Below are 7,386 nucleotides of genomic sequence, written 5' to 3' on the forward strand. Positions count from 1 at the left end.
GTGTTTTGATTCTAATGCTATAGACAGGCACACAGTTTCCCTCCCCCTCCTATTTCTAGTTAATCTTTAGAAAGGACCATCTCATGCCCCAGTTCAGAATTTGCTGATTTTTAGCAAGATTTTACCATATATTCCTTTCAAAACACAGGATTGCTTTTAGATAGTATTTGGTTGTTTCCAGCCATTGCAGTGCTGCTGGAGCTGCAGGTCCTGGTTCAGGTAAGGTTAGCCTGTCTTTGATACATGAGCACAACGCTGGCAGGTAAGCACAGAGGTACCAAGGCTCAGGCAGGCTCTGCCAGGAGAGGTCTGACCCTCTGGGGCAGAGCCATTTGGGGCCAGCCAGGATGAGGGAAGGAAGAAAGGGAACATGCACACACCACCAGGTTTTAGTAGAACACAGCCTTCTTTTCAGCCACCATGCCACCAACCTCATCCTCCACTGCAGCAGTGGTGGAGGCAGGATCCCAGTCTGTCCTGCTTGCTTGCCGGGCTTTTTTATTTTCCTTTCTTTTGTTTTAGGTTGTTCATGCCAGAAAAAATAGGCAGGATCTGTCTTTTTGCATTCTAGCAGGGGAGATCACAACTGTCCCAACCCTACCCATCAGAGATCAAGCATCTTTCACACCTGCTACATAGGAAGAAAAGTTTTCTTTTTATATTATCTCCTCTTTTTTTGGGGAAAGCGAGACAGGCACCTTGCTGAAGAGTTCTGTTTGCTGCAGTCTAAGATACATGCACTATAGCTATTGTGCTCTGAAGGGCTCCCAATATCACTACAAGCTGTATAATACTTCTCAACAAACATTGACAAGGTTCAGACTTGCAGCAAGAGCCCCAAAGCCTGGTAGCACACCATAGGAAGAACACTGACGAAACTAAGCATCGTTCCTGCTCTGGTCCCCACAACAACAGGAAATTAGTTAAACAAAAGTCTGATCTCATCCCAAGAAGCAGTCGATGCCCCCAGTACACAGGAAGAAGATATGACCTGGAAAGAGAGGTCAGGAAACATGCTGGCAATCAGCTCGGTCCAAGCACGTGTGCAGCCACTTGAGAAGTTTTGTTGCCCCTTGAGGTGCATAAATGACACAGTTCTGCTCAGGATAAAGTTGGTTTCCATCAGCTTCTGTAGTTTGGTGAAGCACAGGATTGTTCAGCAGAGCATTGCTACATGCCAGCTGCTCGGTGCCTCCCAGCATGAACACCATCTGCAGGTCAGCAGCAAGGAAATGCCTGCTGAAGGCCAGTGAAGAGTAGGATAAGCAGAAGCAGCGGTGCTCTGTGAGGAGACATGAGCCAAGAGCAGAGGTGACCACAGTGCAAACAGGCCCCTCACCAACAAGATGCAATCTCACAGCATGTGAACAGGACAGGCAGACCTAGGTGCTGGCACACTGGCAGTCCCCAGTGAAGCACAAGGGTTATAAACTGGGTCCAGGGTCTACACAGAGAGTCCAGTCAATAGTAAAAGGAGCTGGAGCTGGAGACAAGGCCACAACACAGGTCCAAGTCCTGCCCGGGAGGCAGGGCCAGGACTGGAGACAGGCACACTAATAAACTTCATCTGAAGCACAGCCCTAGGGAAGACTGGTGCTATGCTCAAGGCCCCAGCATAGTGGTTCAAACCTCAACTGCTCACCTCCTTGCAGGAGGCCACTATTGTAACCCTATTGTTTTTGCTGTCATGTTCTTAAAAAGAAAGGCAGCTGCCTCAATACTTCATGTCTCTATTAAGAGAACAGTTTTTAAACCAGCTGTTAGGGTAATTCAAGCTTATGCTGTCAAATAAATTGACCATGCAATTTTTGAGGTTTACTTCATTTATACCTTTTAAAGCCAGCCTTGAGGACCTCAGAGTTGCTGTTCAAGTGAGTATTTCATTGCTTTAACTTAGTATTGAAAACATACTACTGTCATCTTTCAATGTCTGTTTGTGCCTCTCATACAAGCTGCTTCCTGCCACATCACACTCATTCATTTCTGGTTTTCTGCATAAAAAACAGAAGTCAGAGGCCCGGCGTGCTCCTGTTACGTAAATCCCTGCTAACAGGAGCAGGAATTCGGGATGCCGAGCGGCCGTGGATGAGCGAGCACTCTTGGCAAGCTCTGATTTTACTTCCTGTGAAACTGGAATGCAGAGCAGCTTGCTGGGCTTTGGAGTTTGTACAGTAATTATTCCACTAAAGAGTTAGTCTGGGAGAGGAAAACGAGGCAGGCGTTGAAGCAAGCCTAGTGCCGGGTCTGCTGAGCGGAACTCAGCTGGAATCAAGGGTTTTAAAGTAGGTCAGCCCACCACACTGCACAGGTGAGTAAGTGGTCACTGTGGCCAAATCGCCTCTGGGTCACTGGGCTGCAACAGAACATACAGGAGCAGGACTCCAACTGAACATGACTCAGAAGAGTCAACCCACCGTGTTGTTTCTTCTTTTTTAACTCCTATCCCGGCTTCTCCATGCCCCAAATATTTCCAAGCTGCTTCCTTTCTATCAGGTGGCTGCTCTGAGTAATGAAAGGAGGGTGAATTTACTGTTTTGAATGCTGGATCTACAGAGAGGTGTCTTGTTCTCAGGCTCTGGTGCCATGCAGCCCAAGTGTTTCCATTCTCCAGAAGATGTTGCTGCAGGACAGACTGCCCAGCCCTCGAGTCCCGAGGCAGATCCACAGACCTGGGAAAAATACCTGCTCTCTCCCAGTATTCAGGAGCACTGTGGAATGGAGCACATTAAGCAAAGAGAGACTCCATAGAGGATTCAATATGCTAAATTCAGATAGGTCAAATATTTGCAGATTCCCTGGAATTGGGCTGCACCAAAACATGAACAGCTATGTTTCTCAGTGGGAACAGACACACACGTCCTCTGCCCCACCCCAAGCATGTGGTTCATGTTTCGCATGAAAGCTTAGTAAGTTTCATGCTGGTCACTTAGGGCAGCATTATCTCCACCCTTGGGAAGTCTGGAAGAGGGAGGCTAGTTGGATAGTTTTGAACAAATTTTACAAGCAATGTTGCAAGAACAATATTCTTGTAAGTTCAGCTAGTACAGGAGGCAGAGTAGAAGTGACCAACCCATAGAAATATCCCTGCAAAGGGGGTTCCTACAGAGTTGGTGTCAGAAACCCACCCGCTGTTCCCAGGAGACTAGACCTCCCAAATCCCACTGCTCTTTGAATTTCATCCTGTGTCATACCCAAGCAAGCGCTTGAGTTACCACCAGCATCACTCATCACAAAGTGTTATTCAGTAAGCATGCATTAGTGACCCTCTCCATTTCTGCCTCTCCTAGCAGAGATGACTTTCCCTAAGAGCTGGAACCCAAAACAGCTCTTCCTAATTGAAGTGTTTGCAGCAGGATGAAGGTATGGTCATTTCTTCACTGTCTGAGGGTTCCACCATTGTGTCACCCAGCAGGTTACTGGTAAGCACAGCATCTCTGCTCAGCACTGACAGTGAGTCAGTGATAAACAGTTAACACTGTTACATTCCCCCATTTGCTGTAAGCAAAACTCAGCACTCTGACCCTCGTAGCTCACATCCACTACTGCTTCCCTCTAACTTGGCACAGGAGCCACCACCGTGGGACTCCACTGACTGAGCTCCTCCCAGTGCTAAGGTGGTGGGAAGCGAAATACAAGCACGACTCCCCCTCCCCATATGTGTTACTCATTTAAAAACCCCTAAGAAACAGCTACATGTGTTAGTTATGATAAATTTAGAAATCAAATCCTCTCAGATTTTTGACAGATCGTTTTTTCTTTGTCTTTTAAGAGGTAGTTTTTGTACGGGAACCAAGTAACTCCAACTATATTCTCCAGAATTCCTCATTTTCTCCATTTTCTTTTTTCCTTCCTGAATCAGGAATATAAATACATCACCAGTTAAGGACACGATCTAGCAATGGTTAAATAGTCCTCATTCCCCTGAAGATAATGGGATTGTTCACATGAGACCATTTTGAAGCACAACAGATATTTTTTTTTTTTTTTAAACATTTCTTTTGGCTTAACATATTTAGAATAAGATCTCCTGATTTTCCAGCAGCAGCTGTTCTATGTCTGGCTTTTCACCCAAATCTGTTTGTACCATACTAAGATTCCCAGTGAATAGCTGATTTTCCCTAGCGTTGGCAATTTATCCCTTAAATCAAGGAATTTTTTCATGGACTACTTCAGTTAAATTTCCTTCATTTCATTTTATAGCATTCCTTTGAGGATGTGTTCTGTCAAATAGCTATTTTATAAGATCAGGGATAGCTCAAGACCAAAACCTGGAAGTGAGAAGTTTTGGCCAATGTCTCAGTAGGAAGTTTTCAATTCAGGAGAAAAAAATAGAAAATAAAAAAATCCTGATTTATCAAAAATTTCTCATAGGGAAGAGCTTGTTTTGAAAAATGTCCTGATCCAAAACCCCCAAAAAGCAATAAAGAAATAAACTCCCAAACTCAAAGCCTTTGACACGTCAAAATTGGGTATGTCTAAGCCAGAAAGTAGAGTTTGGGTCCAACATTATATTAGTTAACATATTTAAAAGGCCAAAATATACACTTTCACTGACTGAATTTATTTTTATAATCATCAACATTCAAAAAAATATTAAATTCTACATTAAATTAGAATATTATTATTAGACTATTTATATCTAATGTCTCACAGAGGAAAAAAAAGAGCGGAAAGTTTTACTTCTCTAGAGCTTTCCTTGTGCTTCTGAAGCTGGAATCAAATAGAGTTTAATTTTTCAGAGTTTAATGAGTCTATTTATTTCTTTGAGATACCAGTGAAAAGGTGGAAACCCCCAAACTCTCTCAATATCCCGCTTCCATTTCTGTGCAGGCTAAATCACATTTATCCAACAACCTTCTGACTAGGTGGAGGCAGTGAGAAATACTGATTTGTTGTTTCTGACAGTGGTTGCCCTGATGGAAAGTGATGTTATACCACACAGAAGATTGTGGGTGGTTTTGTGTAGGAAACCCTCACAGAAATCTAATATTTTTCAGTACTTGGTGTTTCTAAATTAAATAACAATAACAATAATTTAGATATTAAAAACTAGAATCTGGGCCTGTAAAATTCTGAGTATCTTTGGGCACTGAGGCAGAGACAGAACAAGCTTTTATTACTCATTTAACTTTAACAACCATTTAAAGTTAGATTTTGAAGCACAGTATATTCAACCATGCTTTATAAAAAAGACACCAAAAAGTCCAGGCTGCAGAAGGAATATGTGGAGATATTCAGACCAGAGCAGGAGCTCCACAGCTTATCCATCTCCTTCACTAGTGTAATTAAAAATATTTTGATCTATATTAAATAAGATACCAGCATACATTAGGGAACCCATTTTGCCCACTTCTACATCCTAGCAGCTACTGTGGGAAGGACAGTCTCTATTTCCCCATTCCCCTCACAGTGACTAGGCTGCTTTATTGCACTATGGGATGTATATAACACCACATGCACATTTGTTGCAGCAGCCTCATCTCTCCAATGGTCATGTACAACCAGAAAACTTCAGAGATGCAAACAGGCAGGAACACTGTCCAAACTCTGTCACGCACTGGCTCGTTTCCAGGCTCAGGCCACAAAACCTGCAGTTCAGTCTGAGTATCCTGGGCTGAGTACAATCTCCTATATGCAAACCACTTCCTCTTAGATGAGAAAGAAGAGTCATAAACAAAGATTTTTCTGAATAAAAACCTTTCTCTGAACAAGCCATTCAGAGTTTGGGTATTTCAGAGCACGTAGCAATCCAGCCATGACAGAACGCAGTTTTGATCCAAAGTACAAAGCAACAACACAGTCTTTCAGCTATGAGCTCCTGGCTTTGTGGGGCAATGCTGACTCCAACATTGACTCACTTGTGCCTTATGCTGTTGCTGCTATTAATGTATTTCTATAAGTGTGCACAGTTTCCTAGTTCAGAAGTTCCCCTTTGCCATCTCTGTATTACATATAAGGCAATAGCCTCCTGGCAAGCTGGCGTGACTAATCTCCTAATTTCTTTGCTCTGAGACTCTTTGCAGAATAGACTTGACTGAGCTATTTGTGGTCCCCAACAGCAGTTCAGTTTCAAGTTAAAACCTAAATAAAGTAGGAATTAACAGATAATCTCTCTGTCCTAGGGAGAAATGCCGTAGATCCTTATGGCCAGAATACAGCACATGGCTTTTGTTGAGTTTCCTCAGATTACTGGTAGGATCACTTAAAAATAATGGTATGAGCAATTGTAGGTTTCACTATGTTTACCTTCTAGATTGTGATAGGCATTTACAGACTTCAAACACTTGGAATGCAATGGGGAAAGGATGCAGCAATAATACCTTTCTTCCCAAAACACACTTGGTTTGAGAGGACCCCTCCTGCAGAGAAGCATCTCCTACTCTCCTTCTCCACCTTTCACACTGGCACAGCTTCTTTTTTGTCCTTGCTGCAAAGTGAACCACTGAAACCAAGGAGTCCCCCCCACTGTTTTAGAGACTTTGGTGCATCACTCAAGAGGCAGAATCAGTGCACAACTGCACCAATGCTTGCAAAAGTACAACCAAAGGAATAGTAAACCACAGGGAAAGCACAGGGGCATGAAAGGACTAGGGTGTGGGGAAGCCAGTATCAAGCTATACTTTCAAGTTCATTTAATCCAAATTCATGGTTAACACACAGCCATTGACAAGGGCACATCAAAATCCCAACCCAAGCATATATAGAGCACTTCTATCTACCACAGTGCTACAGTCATGTTTACAGGTTTTTAAAACACAGATGATCTCTTCTGCTTTGCTTAATGCTTTTGAAGTCATGTTTGCTGGAAATATTTCTTTTGCTGGTTGGTTCAGACTGAAGTTCAGAGCAGAAGCACTTGATTAATAGTTCAGTTTCTGGATAATGTAACAACATTGCCAAGGTGGTTTAAAGGCAGCCCCTAACAGAGAACATAGGTTTTAGGATACTGCTTTGGTGTGGTTTTGCCTTTTTTTTTTTTGTCAAAACATATTGCGTGCCCATCAAATATTTGGATTTGTGTCCTGTGGCACAGGGGGTGCAGAGCACTAGTAGAAGACAACAATTGATGCTGTCCAAATAGTATATTTATAGTGAATATTCTGGAATTTGCCTCATCAAATAGTATTTGTTGGAACAAATGTAGATGAAAGTCATCTGGCTGATGCTATTCTTCCCACTATTTCGTTTAAGTCAGCAGATGAGCATACTCTCTTGAGAGTTACTCTGCTTTGCAGAAATCCTGACGCTATTGTCTGGTACTTTGAGTGTTACAATTAAATGAGCCCCAGCCGTTCATTCCCCCATCCAACATGTTTTCACTCAACTGAACACAACCTTCACTTAAACAACTGATACATTCCTCCTTGCATTAATTCGTAGACCTAG

This window comes from Nestor notabilis, unplaced genomic scaffold (assembly GCF_000696875.1).
Source record: "Nestor notabilis isolate BGI_N333 unplaced genomic scaffold, ASM69687v1 scaffold215, whole genome shotgun sequence".
Taxonomy (NCBI): domain Eukaryota; kingdom Metazoa; phylum Chordata; class Aves; order Psittaciformes; family Psittacidae; genus Nestor; species Nestor notabilis.